General features: G+C 39.7%; 1 long non-coding RNA gene across 1 annotated transcript in view; it reads right to left on the bottom strand.

Annotated features, from left to right (window-relative positions):
- The window catches only part of LOC309642566, a 191,753-nt gene that overhangs the window by 130,380 nt on the left and 37,348 nt on the right, over positions 1-24,025 (bottom strand). Inside the window, exon 2 of the long non-coding RNA XR_014253258.1 lies at positions 8,322-8,410. This is a non-coding gene — a long non-coding RNA (uncharacterized lncRNA). The remainder of the gene's footprint in view (positions 1-8,321; positions 8,411-24,025) is intronic.

The raw sequence follows: 24,025 nt of genomic DNA, 5'->3' as shown, positions 1-24,025 counted from the left end.
TCTAAATACCTATTTTTTTTTTTTTTGGTCACTTTTCTTTCAATCCAATTCAATGAACGTTTACCCAGCTCCATCCCCAATCCAGGAACTATGCTAAAACTTGCAGCTTAAAAGGAAATAAGGCATGAACTCCATTCTCATGGAGCTCACAATCTAATGAGGAAGAACACCGCACAAAGCACCATATTAATAAAGAATTAAGCCCCGGGGGCTGGGGGGGATGTAGAAAAACGAGCCTGGAGGACCAGGGCAAGACTTAGAGGAGGTGCTTCCTGAACTGGATATTTAAAGATAAGCGGGAAGTATATTTAGTATTAATAGCATTGTCGATAATGATAAATGCTCTCAATAGACCTGCCATGAAATGTTTATGGGCAATAACACTGCATCAACGTAAATATAACAACCGCTATAATATGAGGGGAAATTAATGGAACTATCATCAAGTTGGGAAACTAATCCAATTCTCTAAATCTTTTACAGATCAAATAAACAAGAATAAATGGGTTTCAGGGAAACTGAATAATACAGTAAATAAAGTTTATTTGCCAGATGTATATATTTTGTACTATCTTTTTAAATGACCATAGGATATCGGGGCGGGGAAAAAACCATAATACTACAATCGATACACACTGACTCAATACAATCTAAAAGATGAAATTATATTAAAGTAAGACATAAATTAAAATTAATACCTTTACAGGCCTTTGTATATGTCAATAAAACAAACAACATTCTGATAAATTTAACTAAGGACTAAAAGAGAAAATTCATCAACATTGGGAATGAGAACGAGGGCCCAACGACAGATGCAACTGACTAATATTTTAAGGAGTTTTGTATCTAGGTTCATGAAGGTATTTGTCTGTTGTTTTCTATTTCAATAGGTGTGTCTGGTTTGGGAATCTGGACAATGCTGGATTTATAAAATGAGGTAGGCAACATCTCCTCCCCCTCTATTTTCTGTAAGGGTTGTATGAGACTGGACTGCTTTCTCCCTTGAATATTTGGTAGCATTCCTTGGTGAAACCACGTAAGGCTGGAATTTGTTTGTGTCTCCTGTAAGGAGCATAGGGTTGGATCTTGCTTTTTTTCAGTTGAAAAGCTCTGACTTTTAATTAGTGTTTAGTCCTTTTACATTCTTCTATGGGACTATTCCTGTGGTTGGTTGAAGTCTACAATCTTGCTGTTTGTTTTCCATTTGGCAAGAGGAATAATCTAATTTTTTTCCATTTGTGTCTTCTGGTTTTGTTCTTCTTTTGTGCTTTTCTTGCCTTTTTTTCTCGTTGGGGGGTGTTGGGGGGATTACTCATATACAAGAATCTCTTTTGGGACTTCCCTGGCAGTCCAGTGGTTAAGACTCTGCACTTCCAATGCAGGGGCCATGGGTTCAATCCCTGGTTGGGGAACTAAGATCTCACATGCCACGCAGCACGGCCAAATTAAAATAAATAAATAAAAATCTCTTTTATTTCCTCTATTAACTTCTTAGCAAGACATCTTTTGTTATTTTGTTAGTAGTTGCTCCAGGGCTAACTAGCTGTATTTTTCACTTTCAATCTAGTTAGGTTAATATTGTACCATGTCACACCTGAGGGATCCACTACTGATGTTACAATGTTCCACTTCACTCTTCACACCTCCCACTTAGCATCTTTCAAACAGAATAACTAAAGAACAGTATTATTTTATGTATACAATCCCCTTCTGTAGTGTCATGGTGTTTTTCTAAATACATGATAAATTCTACTTTATGATGTTACTTGTTTTATTTTAAAATCAGTTAATATTTATAGAAATTACTAGGAGGAAAAAATGTCTTTTATGTTTAAGTGTTTATTTTCCACTTCCGTTGCCTTTCTTTACTTCCTAGATATCTGAGTTTCTCTCTGATATCATTTCCTTTTTGGTTTCAGGATTTCTTCTATTGCAGGCATATTGGCAACAAATTCTCTCACCTTTTGTTCTACCATAAGATTTCTGTATTAAACTCTCACTTTTGAAAGTTGTTTTTAGTTTATATAGCCTTCCCGTGGACCGACCCTGCCACCAAGACCCCAGCACTATAAAGAGGTCATTCCATTGCATTCTGGTCTTCTGTCTTCCTGATAAGAAGTCAGTGGTCAGTCTCATCTTTGTTCCCATGTACACAACACACCTTTTTTCACTGGATGCTTTCAAGCTTGTATCTTTAGCTTGGTCTCCAGTAGTCTGCCTATGATGTGAAATATAATAACTGAAAAGTTATAAAATGTGATGAAAAACACTGACTTACAGGTACAAGAACCTCAATGAACTACAAGCAGGATAAATACAAGGAAAACCACTTCCATGCATATCATAATGTGTACATTACAACCCTAGTGCTTATTTATCTTACAACTAGAAGTTTGTAACTTTTGATTGCCTACATCCAAGTCTACCACCTCCAACCCCTGCCTCTGGTAACCACAAATCTGTTCTCTTTTTCTATGACTTTCTATGGGTTTGTTGTTGGTGTTTTTTGTTTGTTTGGTTGGCTTTTTAGATTCCACATATTAGTCAATTATACAGCAATTGTCTTTCTCTGCCTGACTTATTTCACTTAGCATAATGCCCTCAGGGTCCATCTGTGTTATCACAAATGGCAGGATTTCTTTCTTTCATAGATAGATAAATAGATAGAACATTTCCTTTTTCCATTCATCCATTGATGGACACTTAGGTTGTTTCTATGTCTTAGCTATTATAGATAATTTTGCTATGAACACGGGGTTGCAGATATCTCTTTGACAGAGTGATTTGGTTTCCTTTGGATATATTCCCAGAACTGGAATTGCTGGATCATATGGTAGTTCTATTTTTTAATTTTTTGAGGAACCTCCATACTGTTTTCTGTTTCCATATTGGTTGTACCAATTTACATTCCCACCAAGAGTGCACAAGGGTTCCCCTTTCTCCATGTCCTCGCTAGAATTTATTATCTCTTGTCTTTTTGATGCCATTCTAGCAGGCATGAAGTGATATTTCATCATGGTTTTGATTTTCTTTGCTAATGGTATTGAGTATCAATCTGCATGTGGAACCCAAAGCAATTGGAGTCAAAAAAAGACTTGTGAATATTAGAAAGAAGGAAGCGTACTAACTAAAATGACTTTACAAGGGAATTAACTGGCCCCTTCTTTTCTTGGCAGGATAGTTTAGTAGTCAAGGTGCTGCACTCCAAAGTCAACACACCCTGAGTAGAATCCTGGTTTGTCACTAACTTGCTCCGCCAGCTCGGTAACTCAACCCCTCTAAGTCTCAGTAGCAATGAGGTGTGTAATTCACATAAAGCACTTTGCTCAGGGCCTAGCAACCAAGTAGGAGCTTAGTAAATGTGAGCTATTATCTTTTTTTTAAACGCTTCTGCAATGAGATTTTATTTTGTGTATAACAAGAAAGTCTACAAAAAAACAAATATTGCAAAAAAGGAATGAAGCCTGAAGAATCTTAAAATTCAGAATTGGCTATAATCCTGTCTGCTGCAACCCCCTCCCTCTTGCTTGAACCCCTTTCCATCCAGGTTTCACCTTTCTGATGTCACTGAATCTGAAAGATAGCAGTAATTACAAAGGAAACACTGGGGAATTGCACAGAGAAGAAAATGCAGTCATCGGCAGAGTCCTGATCAGAAACTGGGTCCCTTCTATGCCATTCCCTCTGCCAACTGGCCTGTGAACTAGGTGAGGGTACTGTCCTTGCTCACCCCCTTGTCCTCAGTACCTAGTCTGTGGCTTGGGGATCAATAAATTTTGTTCGGGAAAGCAAGGAGGGGAGGATTCATGGGAAGAAGGGAAGGAGGAGGGGCAAGTAGAAGAAGTTTGCACAGACCCGTTGAATTCCTTTCCCTTTCTTCTTTGGTAGCAGTTTTTTTTTTTTTTAATTTATTTTTATTTATGGCTGTGTTGGGTCTTCATTTCTGTGCGAGGGCTTTTCTCTAGTTGCGGCAAGTGGGGGCCACTCTTCATCGCGGTGCGCGGGCCTCTCACTATCGTGGCCTGTCTTGTTGCGGAGCACAGGCTCCAGACGCGCAGGCTCAGTAGTTGTGGCTCACGGGCCTAGTTGCTCCGCGGCATGTGGGATCTTCCCAGACCAGGGCTCGAACCCGTGTCCCCTGCATTGGCAGGCAGATTCTCAACCACTGCGCCACCAGGGAAGCCCGGTAGCAGTTCTTAAAATAACCTACACCTATGACCCATGAAACTGGGAAAGAAATCACATCAGAGGTAATCTGATTTTGCTCTGAGTTGGGAGCAATTGAGAGACTGTTCCAAGTTGGGGAAATTAAATGTGCTCTGTCAGATTTTACAGGTACAGCTTTCGGACAGGCTTGGCTTTAAAGCAAGGCTTGTGGAAGTTTCTGGAAAGTGTTTAGGCTCAGATTTTCTCTCAGTCCTCCAACATGAGGAGAACCACACCTCAGTGGGTCTGTTTCTTTGTTCCCCCTCTCCTTCACCATGCAGACCTCTTGCGACTGACGAAGGGCCTTTCCATCAGAAGTCAGAGCGCTCGGCAATTACTCAAGGTGTTTGAGTTGTCTCATGATGACAGAATCATCCTGAACTGTTTAGATAAATTAGGTCATTGGGCAAAACTGAAGTTCATAGCAGATGAGGTTCCCAAGAAGGTGCTTAAAAGAAAAGTCACAGGCTTTGCTGTGGTGAAATGGATCCAGCCCTGTGCTCTGTTTTGCTAAGGTCTAAGTGTGCGTGTGTGTGTGTCTGTGTGTGTGTGTGTGACAGAGAGAGACAGAGAGAGTGAGTTAGTGTGTATGTCAGGGGGTGGGAAGAGCAACAAGAAGAAGAGCAGCAGCAGAAGATTCTAAACCTCTCCCTCCCCTTCTCGTCCATATTCTACGCACTGTTCTAGACCATTATGGTCAGGGCATGCCTAGTGTTACTCTCATGAACTGAAGCCTGCACTCAGCTGTGCTGGGAATGAAAACTCTTCCCTTGATGGTCTTACAACCCCTCGAATAAAACAGCTCCCAAACTGCTGGAATAGATCAAGTCCTGTTTAGACCCATTAGTGAGCCATAAAGAAGGCAGAGATCCATGGGCATTGAACTGGTTAAACGAGTGTTCACTGAACCTGGAAACAGTCTGGACAAGCAGAAAGTAGTGAAAAGGAGGGGGAGCCTAGAGGTTGAACCTGAACAATGTGTGCTTGTGGGTGGGAGGTTGCGGGGAGTGAAGAGCAGGTGGGCTGCAGCAGAGCTCCGAGAAAGGGGGCAGCAAGACAGAGGCAGGTAAAGAAAGGCTGGTGGAGAAGGGGAGGCAGAGGAGAGAAGGACCGATCTGGGTTCCCAACTCTTTAGATTTTAGAGTCACTCTGCATGTTGGAACATTTTTTTCTTTAAACTTGTATGGCACAGTGACAAATGTTTCAGAAATGCACTTTCATTTAATTCTTTCCATAGCCCTGGATGGCAAGTATTATTACTCCCATTTTACAAATAAGGAAACAAAGAAGTTTGAAAGATATTAAGAAACATATGTATGGTCTACCATAAAACTTGTGCTCACTTTCTTTCTTTCTTTCCTTCTTTTTTTCTTTTCTTCCTTCCTTCCTCCTTCCTTCCTTCCTTTTCTTTCTTTCTCTCTCTCTCTCTCCCTCCCTCCCTCTCTCTCTCTCTTTCTCTCTTTCTCTCTTTCTTTCTTTCTTTCTTATCACAACCTCTGCCCTGGAAAATCCCTCCTGCTGGTAATCTGCTTCTCATTTGAGCAGCCTGACCCATTCTATGAAGCATGAATATTCACCTGGGGGTCTGTGAGATCCCCTCTTACTCTCAAGTTCTAAACATCTCAGAAGGAACAAGGGGAGAAGACCCAGTTAAAATGTATCACAAAAAGATACAAATAGAAGTTCATTCTTGTGCCCCACAAAACTGATTTGTGGTTTTCTCTATGCTAGAGCATGATCATTTGAATGCTGAAATTGTCCCTTCCAGTCCCACTTGGGCCAATAACTGTGTGATTTGCAGTTTCCTTAACATCTCCAAGCTTCAATTTCTACATCAGGCAAATGGGAATAATTGTACTGACTTTAAAAACTATATTAAGGATCAAGTGAAATGACCTTTCCATTTCTTTGTATAAGGAAGGCAACAACCCCTTCCTCCCAATGGCTGATCTCCAGGAATCTGGGTGGGTCTGTTGCTAACAAAAAAGCAGCCCCATTCCGGTGGATTCTGCTGGCCCAATTCTCTATAAAGTAGAAAAGAATTCACAAATACCTGCTATCCCTCAAGTCTCCAAGAGAGATGAACAGTTTTTGCAGGCACAATTCCAGTGAGATTGGATGACTGAGAGCTTATTCAGAATTCAGAGTCACCTTTGAATTATTGGGCAATGCCCATGCACTCTGGGGTTGGTCCCCACTAGGAGTGTCTCCAAATGGCAGACATCACAAAGAGCAAAGATGTTCAGAATGCCCAGGTACTTACATCTGAAGGAGGAAGCCAGGCCAACAATGTCACAGGCCCTCACGTACCACTAGAAGTCTAGCAACGGCTGAATCATAAATGAATCAGGAATGATCATTTGGAGTCATTTGCAGGTGGCAACCTCCACCCACATTCTGCCCCAGGTTGGGGATACAGAGTTCTGTCCAACATCAATGGAGAATGTTATGGACTGAATGTTTGTGTCCCCCCAAACTCATATGTTGAAATTCTAACTCTCAATGAGTTGGTATTAGGAGGTGGAGCCTTTTGGAGGTGATTAAGTCATGAGGGTGGGACCCTCATAAATGGAATTAGTGCCCTTACAAAAGAGACCCCAAAGAGCTCTCTTGCCCCTTCTGCCATATGAAGATACAGTGAGAAGATAGCTATTTATGAACCAGGAAGTGGGTTCTAACCAGATACTGTAAATATATTTGGTAGAACCTGCTGGTACCTTACTCTTGGACTTCCCAGTCTCCAGAACTGTAAGAAATACATTTCTGTTGTTTATGAGTTGTGCATCAGTGCTCATTTGTTATAACAGCCCAAATTAAGATAGAGAACATCATTGCCTTTGGAAGAGGCAAAAGAACAGACAGTTCTAAACTCCAGCCATCTTTTCTATACTCAGAACAGTGGAGCTGAAAAGAAATAGCTTTGTGTGTGAAGAGGAGTTAAAGAAGGAAAGACGTCATCCAGAAATCTTTTCCTCTTGGAGCGTTTCCACTGACAGGAGTGTAGGAAGAGTGAGGCTGTGAAGAAGCAGGGAGGTGGGCTGGGGACCAGAGCAAGCAAGGAGACCCACACAGAATGTTCAGCTATTAGACCCAGAAAACTGTGCATGTAAGACCAACGGAGGCAAGCCTTCAAGAGAACTGCTGGAAAGCCTTATAAGAGCCCCTCTTTGCATCCTAAGAAGACTACTGTCCTCCCAACAGTGAGGGGGATTGGTTGGGCTCAGGCTGTGGTGAGGGTAGGTCATGGTAACAGCTATGTGCAGGAATTGCACTAACCTGGAACGTATATTATCTCATTCAATTTCACACTAATAATGAGAAAAGGTGAAGAGGCTTCAAGGTCAGAGAATGACCTGAAATCTGTAAGCATTGAATAAACATTATTTGAATGGATAAACAGAATTGTTCTTGGTTGGGGCTAAGGCTCAGACACTTGCCAGGTTACAACTTAATTCTGTGCTCAAGTCCAAATTCACATGGAGGCTGGGTCAGGGCTTAGTGAGCCTGGGGACAAGTCCAGTTTGTGACTAAGATTAATGCTTAGTCTAGGGGCTGGGCTCCATCTGAGGCCAGGTTCAGATCAAACTGCAGACTTAACAGATTTGTGCTTCAGGATCTTCTTTCCACCACTTGGATCCTATCCTGCAGGCTTGGGATTCATTCCTATCCCCAAACCTTTCCCTCACTCACCTCTGTGTTGACTGTCAATATCACTGTGCCCACGACCTTTCCCACATGTGTCCTTCCTCCTTGCAGACCATGGGCTGCCTGGGGTCCTCAGCATAATGCCCTGCCTCATGCCCAATATAAACAAGGCTCTGCTCCAAAATGGCAATGCCAGGATTACACAAGTTGCTACTGGGTGATACAGGGTTCTGCCTCCTATACAGCCCATGCTATTCTCACATCTTCTGCAAGGAAATGTGTCCCAAGACATGTGACTTTGAACAACAAAACACAACCTTGGGGGTGGGGAAGAACCCACAACTAAGTCACAATTTAATTTCAGCTCAACTTAACTACAATTAAATTGCCAGATAATTAAAATGGACCAAAAAGGCAAACTTGGGTGGGTCTTTGTACCCAGTCCACCTTCTGCATATCTCATGACCTACCAGGATGGAGAGGACGGCTGGAGGCACCAAGGGCTGGGCTTCCCACATCACTGGTTCCTTCCTCTGTTGGCTTCTTTCCATTTCCTTCCCTGAAGACACACAAACAGAAACCAAAGCTACCGTGACCCAAATGTGTAACATACGGTGCAATTAGTAAAAGTGCATTTAGAACCAAATTGGTCCTCCACTGCTACTTTTCTGATAATGAGAGGGAGGAAAGCCTGGGAAAACAACTGCGAAGCAAATAGCAGGGACACGGCTTGAACTTCCCAGAGGAGGAAGGCTCCGAAGATGGGCTCAGTGTCCCGATCCAGGGCCATGTCTTGAAGAAGACACCTGTAAAACTTTCTTTCCAGAAAACAGCATTTCTGGAAGGCGACTTGGCAATATGTAACCAAAGTCTTAAAAATGTCTAAAACCATTGCTCTAGTAATTTCACTCCTAGGAATTTATTATAAGGAAATCACAGAAAACGTAAACCAAGATTTATTCCAACGTTGATCCTAAGAGTGAAAACTTGAAAATAACTTAGAAAGAACAGAAATCTGAGAATAGTTCAGGAAATTATGATGGGAACAAGCAATGGAAAATCATGCAACCATCAAAAACAATGTTTACAAAGAAGCCCTAGTAACACAGGGAGATGCTTCTAACAAAATTTTCAACCAATTGCAACACATAAATCTGAAAATGCAGTGTGAGCTCAACTGTTTTATCAGCCAGTTGATATCTTCATCTGGCTTAAAAACTCATTGTAAATACATAAAAATTGTAAATAGTGGTCATTGCTAGATTTTGAGCTCTGAGTGAGTTAAACAGTTCTTTTGTTATTTTAAGTATCTTGCAAATGACTCGTAAAAGATATACAATGCTTTGATAATCTGAGGGGAAAAAAATGCATCCTGTGGGATAAAAAATGCATCTACTCCCCTGCCACATCACACCCTTCTTCCATACCAAGTAAGGCTGCTTTTGAGACAAAAGGCCCTGGCTTTTTTCTCTATTACCAATGCCTTCCCCAGCTCCCAGGAAGAGGATCTAATGTCCCATAATGCAGATTCTCTTAGGTTCTCCAGTAACTGCTCTTTTCCTTTCACAGGGCCAGCTCAGCTGCTTATGCAAAGCCGTTGTTTGCACGGTTGTCAGAGCAAGCAAGATGAGGATCAGGTGGCAAAAATCCCCTTTTGAAAGTGGCTGTTATCTCAAAAAGGGAAATGCAGATGGGGCCATATGTCCAATCTCCTAATACCTTGCTACTCAGACTGTAGTCCCTGCATCCGCACTATCAGCATTTGCCCAGGAGCTCGTCAGAAATGCAAATTTCTGGGCCTCATCCCGGACCTACTGAATAGGAATCTGCATTTTAACAAGATCGCCAGGTGATTCTGTGCACAATAAATTTTGAGAAGTGCTGTCTATAACATATGTTTATAGCAACCTGGTGTAACCAAATAAGCACAAGATCATGAGCTGGGATACCTGATCTATGGTACCTGCCGCAGGGGAGGAAAAAAAACGTTTCCCTCTATCCATCTTAGGTTCATTGGCTGGCACCCTATAAATTAGACTGCCAAAAGACAGAATAACAAGGGAAAAACAGAAGTTTATCAACATGTGCATCGCCCATACACATGAGAATACCTAGAGATGAGTAACTCAAAGGGCTGGTTAGAACTTGAGCTTATATAGCACCTTAACAAAAGAACAGTAAATTTTTAGAGAAGTGACATGACAAAAAAAAAAGGACTTTGAGCTTCTAGGGTTGGCAAATTATGGAAAAGCAAACATGTGGGGAAACTAATGGTAGTTAAGGGCTAGTTTTAGCAAGGTTTATCATCTAGATTCCTCTGGTGCTGTCTCTGGGCTGATAAGGGTCTAGAGTTATCCCTCTTGATTAACTTCTGTCCCTTCTGGTGGAGTGGGAACACCTTTACAAATGTATGACCTGCTTTTAGGCAAATAGGGGAAATGCAGAGAGCTTTTCTTATGTCTGCTTCTTCTCAATTGCCTTCAGTTCAGAATGCCAAAGTGACTTATTTTGGGGTGGTATATTTTGCTACCCTTCACAGTTTTGTAACCAAAAAGTAGCATGGCCTTAAAAAGCTTGATGCTTCTGACTAAAGGATATTTAAATTTCAGTTTCTATCTCTGAAAAATGGGAATAATAAAATCTCTCCATGGTAGGGTTTGAGAGTATTGAATTGGGCAGCACAAAACTTCTAGGATACTGCCTAGAACAATTAAGTATTAAATAATCTTTATCATCATTATTATGATTATACATGACAGTTATAAGGATCAAATGAGATAATGAATACTGAAGGCTGCTACAGATGTAAGAGATTCTTAGGCAGATGTGAAGAGAAATTATTTTTACAGATGTTAGGAAGCATTCTTATCCAGAGAGCCAACTGTGAAATGATTACTGGGAAAAAAGCCAGTTATAGGGTTACTGGAGAGTTTGGATTACTGGGGCCTGAGCTCACAGAGAGAACAAGGAGGGTAGGAGCCAGCAGAGTGGAATCAAGGTTCCATAGACTCACAGCTTCCCGCACTGTTCTCAGTTCCTTCCCACTCAGGGAGGAGAAGAAAAGATTCCCTTATTAGGAGAGTGAAGGGAGTTTCAGTGAATCCACCCTCTTAAATCCCTGGCACCATTACCCAACAATCCACTCATCCCTGAGGCTGCTGGTGAGTAATCTTTGCAAATTTTTTTCCATTTTCAAATGTTAGGAGGCTCTGCCTTGATGCCCTTGAATGAGGCAGAAGAAAATGTCTAGGCATTACACAGGCCTCATCAGCTCTCAAGCAAAGTGGCCAACTGCCTTGGACAGGGAAATTGACACAGGAAAAGCTTTCAGAAATGGTTCAAATCAATTCAGCCTTGAAGAAAAGCATCAGGAAGATGTCCTTAGAAGGGGGATTTGAGCTTAAAAGTAAGAACAGAACTGGCCCAAGTTGGGAAAAGTGGACAAAGATAAGCTAGGGGGGTGGATATGAAGATGGGTGTCAGGAAGTAGGGATGAAAACTTGGGGAAAGGGGTAACTAGTGTTCTCCCTTTAGACTTGGTTCTTGACAATTTGAATATAATTTCAATTGTATGAATCAGAATCCTCGCAGAGAAGTCAATAATGAAGCAAATTGACTCTAATAAACTTGGTTCTTAAAATTCCAAGTTCCTGACAATGCCACAGGGACCAGATGGGACCCAGTTTGGTGTTGCCCAGTGCTACACCCAAGGGACACTACAAACATGCATCTTTCCTGATCTTCCTCTGACATTGCACTTGGGTTCACACCTTCCTCTCGCTGCAAACAAGCACGCTTTCTCTGGGCCTCCATCACACCCCTCTTACTGCTCTCCCTCTGATCATTGTTATTTGGTCAGCCCCAAGCTGGCCTGGTGTCTCCTAGAGTTTCATTATCTGTTTTCTCATAGGTCTTAAACTCAAATACCTAGAGAGTCAGGGAAGGAGGATGAACGTGTTAATGAATCAGGCATAATAGGGAGTGGTGTAGAGCATGGAAAACTGGAAATTAGATGTTCTGCTAAAAAGGATTCAGGTTTCTTTTTCTGAAACCATTGTGCAGGCCAGGTTTGTCCATCCCCAACACTGGGCATTATCTCTCCCAAATGTCCATCCCCAGCACTTAAGTCAGGATCCCACCACGTCTCAAAAAGGAAAAAAACGGTTGCATTTCTGAGGTCAGAGAGGTCCAGAGGAGCCAAACGGTGCATCAGGAGCTGTGGTGCAGGCATTTGTCCGATATTTCTCCACTCTCTTTGGACCTTTGGCTGGACTATTTCAGGCCCCATCCTGCTTTTATTTTGATCTCAGTTGGGCCTCCTGGGCTTCCTGGCAATGGCAGTTGATCCAGGAACACCTACTCCCAAAGTCACATGCATGAAGATGGCCCCAGTGCTCCCCATCACATCCTTCTGGACTGTCATTTCAGCCAGCGGATGGTTTCACATAAGCTCAGTCTCACCTTACAGGGACAGTGTTCCACTTCAAGCAGAAGCCAGGCATCTGTCAGCTTTGCTTCTCAGCCAGGACCTTGTCAGACACCATGGTTATCTGCTCAGCCCACGTGCAAGCCCAGCCAGAAGTACAAGGGAATTAGGCTGACCTTCCCAACTCCTTCTCATGCTTCGTTTCTACACACCAGTCAGCCACGTCTGAGTTTCTCAATATATCCCTTAGAATATCACTCTCAAAAGCATACGCTTCGTCCTTCATTGCTTTCCTTATCCACCTGGCTCAGTCCTACTCATTTTTCACAATCCTCCTCATTTTTTCACTCCTCTAGAAAGCCTTTCATCATCCCTTTATCCCCTTCTTCCACCCATGTTAGGTCTCTTCTCTGTGTTTGCATTTTCCTTTGAGTCTTGCCAACATACCATTTTTTTTCTTGTAATTAATAATTTCTTCTGTCTCTCTCACTTATATTGGGAGCTCTGTGAAAGACAGAAGACTTGTCCATCACCTCTGTATCTTCATTCCAGTGTGTGACAAACAGCTGGCACTAAGCAAACATATGTTGAATGAATGAATTAGTGGTTTGCAGTTATGTTCAGGATCCTACTGCCACCACATAGATCATTTTGCATAAAAGTACCAAAATTAGTAAATAGTTTTGGGGAATTTATTTGCTACATAGAAATCATTCAATAAATGCTGAACTCTTATTTGAACTAAAAAAAAATCACTCGAGAGAGTGAGGAAAATGAATATAAATGTGACAAACCTGATCATAAGAGTCTTAATGACTTAATGAGTCAGAGAGTGGGTGAGTATATGACTGACTGCTTCACAGAACTCATGGGGTTATGAGAAAGAGCCAGAGTTAGCTAGAGACCAATATTAGTAATTTAAGAAATGCTTATAAGATGCCTACTTTATACCAGGTGAAGTATTTAGTAACGCTGAGCTTATATGATGAACTACCACAGCATTCACCAAGCTGTAATTATGGTGAAAGTAAAGGAATGCTTAGTTGGTTTGGATAACTTTTAAAACCTTTAGCATCCTGAAGGTAAAATTTGAGTTCAGGGCAATAAGATATCCTGGCAATGAATGGCCCCTAGTTCCACCATAGGTCCTTTAAAGGTAATTGTGAAAATTATTAGGACTAACCACAATTTTGTTGAGATTATATATATTATATATGTATAATATATATATAGGAGGAGGAAGTGTCTAAGCACTTAGGAAACTTTTAGTCAAAATGTTGAATTTGTTGCTACCTGGTCAGAGTCCTAAGGTCACTGTTACAAAGATAGAATTGATATTGCCCTAGTGTTGCTTTTGTAACTTCTCTTAATCATCTGTCCACTTCTGCAAATGTCTGGAGAGGCAGCTTTTTAAAATAAAAATGGCAGGGGCTTGGGAACCAAACTGAGTCTGCCCTTTATTTAAATGTTTGTAAGGTTGCGCTAACTGGTTTTCCTCTTGGAACCTTGGTTTATTTACCCGAAACATGGGAGCAAAGCTGTATACCCTGCAGAATTGAATGAGATAATAAAAGTCAAGTGGGCCTGGCCCAGTGACAAAGATTCTTTGGTTGACCAAACTTTATTCAGGTTCCTAAACCTTCTCTTGGGTACATGTATGCACTTCTTTGTAAAATCCAGTTTTAGCAAGAACCCTGTTAAGTCAGTTTAGCAAGAATTCCCCCATCCTTGATATCTGATCACGCTCATCCTTGATATTGGACCAAGTTCTTCATCCTGCATCATCCATCCCCCTGGTAATGTCTGATTACTCTAGCCTGCCTTCCGCAGGAATCCTATGAGATCAGTTTAACCAGAACCTCCTTTACTCCTGATGTTTCTTCTTAGTAATTTTCCATCCAGCAACCCCACCCTGTTCCTTGGCTATAAATTACCACCTGCCCATCTGTTTTCAGAGTTGAGCCCAATCTCTCTCCTGCTGCTGCAAAACCCCATTCAAGTTGTTCCATGGCAATCATCCTCAGTAAAGTCTGCCCTACCATCTTTAACAAGTGTCATTGAATTTTTTTTTCTCTTACCAGTCCCTAGGAGTGGGAGCCTGACAAAGTTTCCCTTTTTCCTTTCCCCAGAATCAAGATCCCTGCTCCTCTGCTCTAAATTTCAGTGTTAGAAAGAAGTACGTGGCAAAATAGTTTGGAGCAAAGGACCCAAGGGCAAGAATTCCTTGTCTCTCTTTGTACTTCTAAGGTCTCTGGAGCCGCACAGTTTCTTGCTTGCACTAAATATGACTTGAATAAGAAGGGCAGGTGTCCTGGAGAGAACTGGAGATCCTGGAATTTTTGCTTTCATTTATGTAAAATGAAAATATTTGAAATGCCTGTGTAAATGTCCATTTTTTATTATTATAATCTCATTCTTTATCTTCATTTTTGATTGCTATTTAATCAGCAATAGCTTGGAAAACTTCAGCTTTTAGTTTCTTCCTCTGTTAAGCAAGTAATGATCTGTAAACAAACACTTAAATAAGTGCTACTTAAAGGGACCTCTAAATCCTTTTGTAATATAAAGAATTCTTTTATAGTGCAAATGAGTTCACCTTCTAATTTAGTTTTTGAGAGTAGGATATTCAGTAACTCCATTTACCTCTTCTGTTTAGAATTTAATTACACATGAAGGAGTAGGTATTAGCCTTCCACTGCTGCTGTAATAAATTACCACAGATTAGCAGCATAAAACAAAAGTTTTTTATTAGCTCACACTTCTAGAGGTCAGAAGACAGGGAGGCCTCTTCTAGGTTCTAAATTCTGGTTCTCACAAAGCAAAAGGGAGGTGTGACCTAGCTGGGGCTTTTTTGGAGTTTCTGGAAAGACTCCACTCCCAAGTTCATTTAGGTTGTCAGCCAAATTCCATCCTGGCTGTCAGTAAGAAGTGCTCTCTGCTCCCAGAAGCCACCTAGATTCCTCTGCATCTCACATGATCCTCTGTATCTTCATATTAGCAGTGGTGCATCAGTCCTTCTCACTCTTCCAGCTCTGAATTTTTCTTCTGTGTTCTCTTCTGTGCTTTAGGGGCTCATGCGATTAGATTAGCTCCACCCAAATAATCTTCCTTTTTCTTGGTCAAGTGTGCTATATAAGATAACATAGCCACGGGAATAATATCTCTTCATGTTCACAGGTTCCAGGACTAGGGTGTAGAATCTTGAGTGTTTATCTAGAATTCTGCCCACCACAGGTACACCTCTACAGAAAAAAAGGTTTCCCACTCTGTTTCCTCTTCTGTCGTCTCTTGAATGTTCTTGAAGGGGATACCTCACATCACTTGACAAGAAAGACTGGGAGACCGAATAGAAGTGAGCACAGTATCACTGGCAGAGTGAGAAGTCAAATCAAAACAGAGATTGCTCGACAATTTTCTGAAGTTAACATCATTGAAAAATTGAAGCTTCTGAGATGGAGCCAAACCCAAGTTCTGAAGCATGTGGCTAAGACTGAGGAGGAATATACATAAACTCAAAGTTTCCTTGTGTTAAAAAGAATAATCCTGTTGAGCCTGATGATTTAGCTAGATTCTTTGAGGTGCTAGATTATATATCTAATGCCTGGCAATACCCTTTGATTGCAGTAGGTACTCAATGTTTGTCCATCAACTATTAGATTAACAAAACCAGGACTAGAGTTAACAGATACGGAAAAGACTGATAAGTAAGAAAGTTCTTAATCAAAACTAGGTGTTTTTGTACCAGTACCATATAGTTGTGATTACTATAGTTTTGTACTATAGTTTGAAATCAGAGGGCATGATACCTCCAGCTTTGCTCGTCTTTGTTAAGATTGCTTTTGTTATTTGGGATCTTCTATGCTTCCATACAGATTTTAGAATTATCTTTTTCCAGTTCTGTGAAAAACCCCATTGGTATTCTGATAGGGACTGCATTGAATCTGTAGCTTGCTTTGGGTACTAACTGGACATTTTAACAATATTAATTATTCTAATCCACTAGCATGAAATACTTTCTATTTATTTGTGTTGTCTTCAATTTCTTTCAACAATTTCTTATATTTTTCAGATTATAGGTCTTTCACCTCCTTGGTTAAATGTATTCTTAGGTATTTTATTCTTTTTGATGCAACTGTAAATGGGGTTAATTTCTTAAGTTCTGTTTCTGATAGACATGTGTCAAGTGCTGGAAATCATGTGATCGTGTGAGAGAGTTTGGTCAGATTGAGAGTTACAGCCGAGGCACTGTCCCTGTTATGCATGAGAAGTGCTCTATTGTCTCCTGGAAACTCCCGACTTCATCTGAGCCTGCTCTGGAAAGATGATGGAATTAAAACAGGAAGATTTAAACTAGCAACAGCAAGTAGGTTTATCTAAGGGATATATGAGCTCCATATTATTCAAAATATATAACATTTGGTCTTACATAGGATTTGGGGTAAGATAGTGATTTCAGCACAGGAATCTAACTGTCTCTATCTCCATTAATTTCATTAGAAAGACTGATAGATAATAAAAATGGAGAAAAATATTTTTATCAGGCCCAGGTTGCAGTCAAAAGTGAAAAATAAACTTGAAGGATTTCTAAATTATACCTTATTTTCATCCAGGGGAAAATAAAGAGGCGTGCCTGAAACTCCAGAGAGGCATCAAGTAGGCTGGTAAAGCAGAGGCAATGAGAGAATTGGTTCATAAACAAACTTCAAAATGTAAATTTGACAAAATTTTCTTGGCTGATTGGAATTTGCAGATGTCAAGTGAAAGATGGGGGATCGGTTGTAGAATTCTGTCATGAATCTAGCACAAGAAGGAGAAGAGCGAAGAAAGCCTCCTACACCCACGAAGGGAACACAGCCGTCCTCCTGAGACCGGAGTGTGTCCCATGAGGGAGGTGAGAAAACCCTGATGGAGCTCCACTCCCCAGTCACCATGAGGATGAGGGGCAAGCCTGCAAGGCAGGACTGGCCTCAGGCAGCTCCTCCTCCTCTGTTCCTTTTTGACCTAAACAGGCAGTATTTGAAAGTAACTGAACTGAGTGCCCCCAGGCTTGTGAGCTTGGAGAAAGTGGCCAGTGCAGCCAACCTGGGCTCTTCCCTGATAGAGTGAAGATCAACACAGCAAAAGGAGCTCTCACTTGACCCTCCACTTGCTAAGTGTGCCCCAACTCAGGGCCTTTGCATGTGCTGTTCTCTCGTACTCAATACTCTTCCCCAGGTATTTACACGGCTCCCCTTTTCAGTTCATCAAGGTCTCTGCACAAAGGCCACATCTTCAGGCTACACTTCTCTGACCAATCCATTAAAAATATCCATCTCTTTATGTTTCATCTCCTTACCCAACTTTAGTCTCCTTCTTAGACACTACATTATGCATTTATGTATTCACCTGTTGTCTTTTCTGTAACACGTTATGAGTTCAGTCCTCTATACCCCAATGCTTAGATCAGTGTTGGTTATAGAGATAATCAATAAACATGAGTTAGCTCGACCCTCCTTTTCTCATTCCCCATCCTCTCTCACAACTATAGAATCTCATTTCAAAAGATATGAGAATCAGGGTCTTCAGAACTGAAGAAGTCAAGCCATCCATGCTATTACAGGCATCACCACCTTCCCTTGTTCAATCCACATCAAGATTTCATGCTCCATCCACATCTTTCTTTGTGTCCTGACTGCATGGAGCTTCTCGAGCTCTGCATCCCTTTATACTGCCAGGAGGAAGCAGGAGTAATAGATTGCTCCCAGAACTGCCTGCCCCATCGTTGAGCCTCCAGCTCAAGCTCCCCAGTAAGTGCCCGAGTGCGGCAGTAAGCTCTGCAGCCGATGGCTGATATCATCATAGACACCAGGTAAGCTTTATGAGCCTTTATGGCACTCAATACATAATAAATGACGATATACTGCCAGATGTTTACTGTATGACTGCCACTGTGATGAACTGTTCAGGAGAAAGTAACAACCATGAGCAAATAGAAAAGCAAACAAAGAAACAATCTGTTGTGCTGCGCCTACAAATAAATCTAGGAACACAGAGAGATTCATCAGGGGTTGAAATGTTTTGTTGACAAAGCCACAGGGATAATAGGTGCGTTTAAATGTGCCTTTCTGTGCACAGCTTCCCTGGGGCATGCTAGCCCACCTTTCTCCAGCTCTCACAGTCACATGAAGGCAGAGCGGGCCACCTGGGGTTAGGGAGAAGGCATGCACTGATCCCTTGTCATCCCTTGTGACCTGAGGCAATGACTCAGAAGTTTTACGTCCGGGGAAGCTGGTTTCATTCCGACTCCGGAAGGCCAGGAGTTGGGTGCTCAGACATGAGCAATAATGGGGTGTTTGGTCCTTTAACAGACCCTAGTCACTATATATATCTTGGGCTATAATTCCTTCTTTTTAAATTCCTGTACTTGTTAGAGGGACTCGAGGGGAGGCGCCACTATTTCATAGTTTTTGTCCCAGTAAAGGAATATTGCTGGATGTCTGAATGCATAATAGCAGCAAAACACACAGTGCCAAAGACTGAATTCTGTTAACAACTGATGGATCTACTGTATGTTTCCATTTATAGAATAACCTTGAAATGACCAAAAATTATAATGATGGAGAGCAAATCAGTGGTCGCCCAGGTTAGGGTTGAAGCGGGGTATGACTCTTCAGAGGTAGCGTGAAAGAGTTTCTTTGTAGTGATGGAAGAGTTCCATATCTTCATTGTGGTGGTGGTAACACAAGTTCATACACGTGTTGAAATTTCATAGTACTATGCACCACCACCAAAAACAACAACAACAAAAACCTGATGAAAACCAAATAAGGTCTGTAGTTTAATTGATAGTATCATGCCACTGCCAATGTCCTGGTTTTGAAATGCACTATGATATGTAAAATGTTATCACTGGGGAAAGCACTATGATATGTAAAATGTTAACGCTGGGTGAAGCACATGCAGAAACTCTCTGTATTATTTTTGCAGCTTCTGTTCTTTTATGTGGAGTAACTGTACTTCCCGTGTCTCTCCCACTGCTGTGACCACTATACCTGGAGGAACTGTTTTAGGACTCTGAAGAGTAAGTAGTAGCAAGTGGATCAGGAAAGAATACCAGAATTCCAAAGACCATCAAATTGGTGGTGAGTTTACATGCTTTTTCCTCCAGTATCCTTTGGCCTGAATTTAATTCAAACCAAAACCTAAAGGTGACCATCAGCTCAGAGAGACCTCCAGGTTCCCAGTTCTGGCTCTGGAGCTGGAAAGGGAACTCTGAAATCTCAAGAGAATGTGGAAATTCCCAGGTTTTGTTTTTATTAATTTGTTTATTTTCTTTCCTCTGGTATCTCATGCCCAGCCCCTAAGCAGTAACACAGTGATAGTTGCAAAGGCCTCTCCAGTCAGTGGGGTTGGCGTCCTAAGAGTGTGGAGTGAATCACCATTTTTTTTTTTCATGTTCTCCTTCCACTTGACCCGAGACATAGCTGCAGTCTTAGAAGTTCAGGGGAGGGCGGGGCAAATTAAGCCACAGCACTTTGTCTGGAGGACAAAAAAGAAGAGTGCCAGGGGCCCTTTGGAATCTGTTAAGAATGGATATATTGTACCTTGGAGACTGTGAAAAGGCAGTATTGATATATACTGAGAAAACAACCGTATTAAGTTGTTTAAGAACTAGTCTTCAAGCCACACACACGTGGACCTGATTCTACTGAGCGCACAAAACATTTAGAGAACTGAAGTAACACACAGATCATTGTCTAGGCCCTGGACTGACCGCAGGGTGGCACATATCTGGGGCAAATCTGAGTGGTCCTGCAAGACACTGAACACTGAACTGAGACTGGATTCACAGTTCACAGAAGGCAAGCTGAAACTTGTAGTCTGAAGCTATCCAGGTCAATTGACTACTAAAAGAACAATACCAACATTTTCCATAGAAGAAGTACATGATATAATATTCAAAATACCAGGAAACAATCCAAAGTTATTTCTCTTCTGAAAAACCAGGAAACTCTCAATTTGCATGGAAAAGATAATTAACAGGTACAAATGCCAATATGACACTGATGCAGAACTACCTGATAAGGACTATTCAGCAGCTATTATGAAATGGTCCAAGAAGCAAAAATAAATATTCCAAAAAATGGAAAAACAGAAAGTCAGCAAAGAAATAGAATATATAAAGAAGAAACAAATAGAAATGTTAGAACTGAAAAATATAATAACCAAACTTAAAAACTCCCTGGATAGGCTCAATAGCAACAACAGAGAGAAAAAAAAAGATTCAAAAAAATAAACAGAAACCCAGGGACCTGTGTGACAATAACACAATATTTAACATTTATGTTATTGGAATTCTAGAACTGGAGGAGAAAAAGTACAGTTTGAAAAAAGTATTTGAAGAAGAAATGGCTGAAAACTTTCCAATTTCATCAAAAGACATAAACCTATAGAGCCAACATCAATGAAACTTAACCAGGAAACCCCCAAACAACTCCATACTCAAACACATCATAATCAAACTGCTAAAAATGAAAAACAAAAAGAAAATTATAAAAGCATCAGAGAAAACCAACACATTACCTTTAAAGAAATTGATTTTGAATGACTACAGATCTCTCATCAGAAAGCATGAAGGCCAGAAAGCAACGCCACAACATTTTTAAACTGATGAAGGAAAGATCTATTGACCAGGAATTCTGTAGACAGTAAAAATATCCTCTGGATACAAAATGAAATAAAGACATTCCCTCATGAAAGAAAATTAAAACAATTTGTTGTTAGCAGATTTGCAGACAAGGAATTGTGGACCAAAGTTTTTCAGACAAAAAGGAACTGATACCAGAAGGAAACTTGGAACATCAGGAATGAAGGAAGAGCCACAGAAATGGTAAATAACTTGGGGGATGTGATAGACTATTCTTTTCTTCTCAATTTTTAAAATATATTCAGTTGTTGAAAATAAAAAATATATATATCATTGTGTGATGAGGTTTTTAATGTAATTGTAATATGTAAGACAACTATAAAATAAAAGAGGGAGACTAAAAGGACCTATATGATGATAAATTTCTAAATTCCACTTGATGAGGTAAAATTATTAGGAGTCAATGAAAGATAAAGTATGTGTATTGCGACTGTGAGAACAGCCACTAACAATCTATGTAAATAGATAAGTTAAAATGTAATAAAAATGTAAAATTCACCCAGTGAATGCAAGAAGGGAGAAACAGAAATGAAAAAATAGAGGAAACAGTCAGAAAACAGGCAACAAAATATTAGACCTAAATCTAAATCTATCAATAATTATACTACATGCATTGGTCTAAACACAGCAATTACATGAAAATATCAATAGTTTTATTTGTTTGTTTGTTTTGCCATTTGCAGCAACATGGATGGACTTGGAGTACATTATGCTAAGTAAAATAAGTCAGACAGGGAAAGACATATACTGTATGATATCACATATATGGAATGTAAAAAATACAACAAAAGTGCATATAACAAAAAAGAAGCAGACATATATATAGATAACAAACTAGTGGTTACCAGTAGGGAGACAGAAGGGGGAGGGGCAATATAGGAGTAGGGGATAAAGAGATACAAACTATTATGTATGAAATAAGCTACAAGGATATATTGTACAACACAGGGAATATAGTCAATATTTTATAATAACTATAAATGGAGTATAACTCTTGAAATTGTGAATCCATATATTGTACACCTGTAACATATAATACTGTACATTAGCTATACTTCAATTTAAAAAAATAACCCAATTATGTGCTCTCTACAACAAACTCACTTCAAATGTAACAAAATAGGTAAATTAAAAATAAAAGGGTGGGCAATTATGTCCCATGCAAAGGTTAATCCAAAGAGAGCTGAAGTGGCTATGTTAATATCAGACAAAGAAGACTTCAGAGCACAGAAAATTACCAGGGATTAAGAGAATCATTGCATATTAATCAATTATTCAATTCACAAAAAAAGAAATAACAATCCTACATGCATATGCATGTAGGAACAGAGCTTCAATATGCAAAAACTGACAGAAATTAAAGGAGAAATAAAAACATCCACAATTATATTTAGAGAATTCAACATACATCACTCAGTAATGGTTAGAAGTAGCAGACAGACTATTAACAAGGATATTGAGGAACTGAAAAAAAAAATCAACCAACTGATCTAATTGGTGTTTACAGAACACTCCACCCAACAACAGCAGAATGTACATTCTTTTAAAGTCCACATGGATCATTCACCAAGATTGTCGATATTTTGGTCATAAAACAAACTTTAACAAATTTAAAATAATTAAATCCTGCAAATTATGTTCCCAGATCTTAATGGAATTAAATTAGAAATCAATAATGGATAACTAGAAAATCCTCAAACACCTGGCTATCAAACAACACACTTCTAAATAATCTGTGGGTCAAAGAGAAGTCCTGAAGTAAATTAGAAAAAAATTTGAACTTAAAGAAAATAAAAATACCAAGATATTAAGAGTTGTGGGGTGCAGTTTAAGCAGTGTATGCAGTGATATTCATAGCAAAAAATGCTTTTATTAGAAAATAAGAAAGGTCTCAAATCAATAATTCATGATTCTAAGTTTAGAACTGAGAAAAAGAAAAATGAAATAGAAACCTAAAACAGCATAAGGAACAAGATAATAAAGAGTAAACTTCAATAAAATTAAAAGCCAAAAAATAAAAATCAATGTAATCAAATGTTGGTTCTTTAAAAAGATGAATACAATTGATAAATCTCTATCAGACTTATAAAGCAAAAAGAGAGAAGACACAAATTGCCAACTGCAGAAATAAAAGAAGAAATTTCACTAAAGATACTACAGATATTAAAAGGATAATACGTGAATATTCTGCCCAACTCTGTGCAATCTAGTCCACAATTTATGTGAAATGGTGCAGCTCTTTGAAAACTTTACCCAAATTCACACAAGATGAAATAAATTAAACAGTCTTATAAATATTAAAGAAATGAAATTTTTGGTTTAAACATCTTCTGAAAAAGAAATCCCCAAGCCCAGATGGTTTCACAGGTGAATCATGTCAGATATTTAAAGAAATAATACCAATTGTACAAAATGTCTCTCAGATAATAGAAGAAAACATATCTGAAGTCACTTTATGAAACTTTCATCACCCTGTGCCAAAAGATTGTAGGAAAAAGGAAAACTACAGACCAATATCCCTCATGAAAAATTGCAAAAATCATAACAAAATAATACCAAACTACATGAAGTGATATATTCACAGTCAACACTGCAACCAAGTGAGATTTATCCCAAGAGAATAAAGCTGTTTCGATATTTTAAAAACAATCAATGTGATCTACCATATTCAAAGTCCAAAGAAGAAAAAGTAAATTAACAGATCAATTGATGAAGGAAAAGAATTTGACAAAATTCAATATCCATTCATGATAAAACCTAGGACTATAAAGGAACTTCCTTAACAAACAAACAAAGGGCATCAAAAAAACAAAAACAAAAACAAAAATCATACAGCTAATATCATACTTACTAGTGAAAGACTGAATGCTTTCTTCTTAAGATTGGGAAAGATAAGGATGTCATTTTTCTTACTTTTATTCAGCTTAGTATTGGAAGTTTCAGCCAGTGCAACAAACAAGAAACAAATTATTTTAAGAAATAGACTAGAAATGAAGAAATAAAACTGTCTCTATTCACAGATGACTGCTTGCCTACATAGAAAATCCCAGAGGATAAAAAAT

The sequence above is a fragment of the Balaenoptera physalus genome, assembly GCF_965194825.1.
Source record: "Balaenoptera physalus genome assembly, chromosome: 14".
Classification (NCBI taxonomy): Eukaryota; Metazoa; Chordata; class Mammalia; order Artiodactyla; family Balaenopteridae; genus Balaenoptera; species Balaenoptera physalus.
Note: the sequence above shows the minus strand (reverse complement) of the source record. Positions and strands in the feature narration are given on the sequence as shown.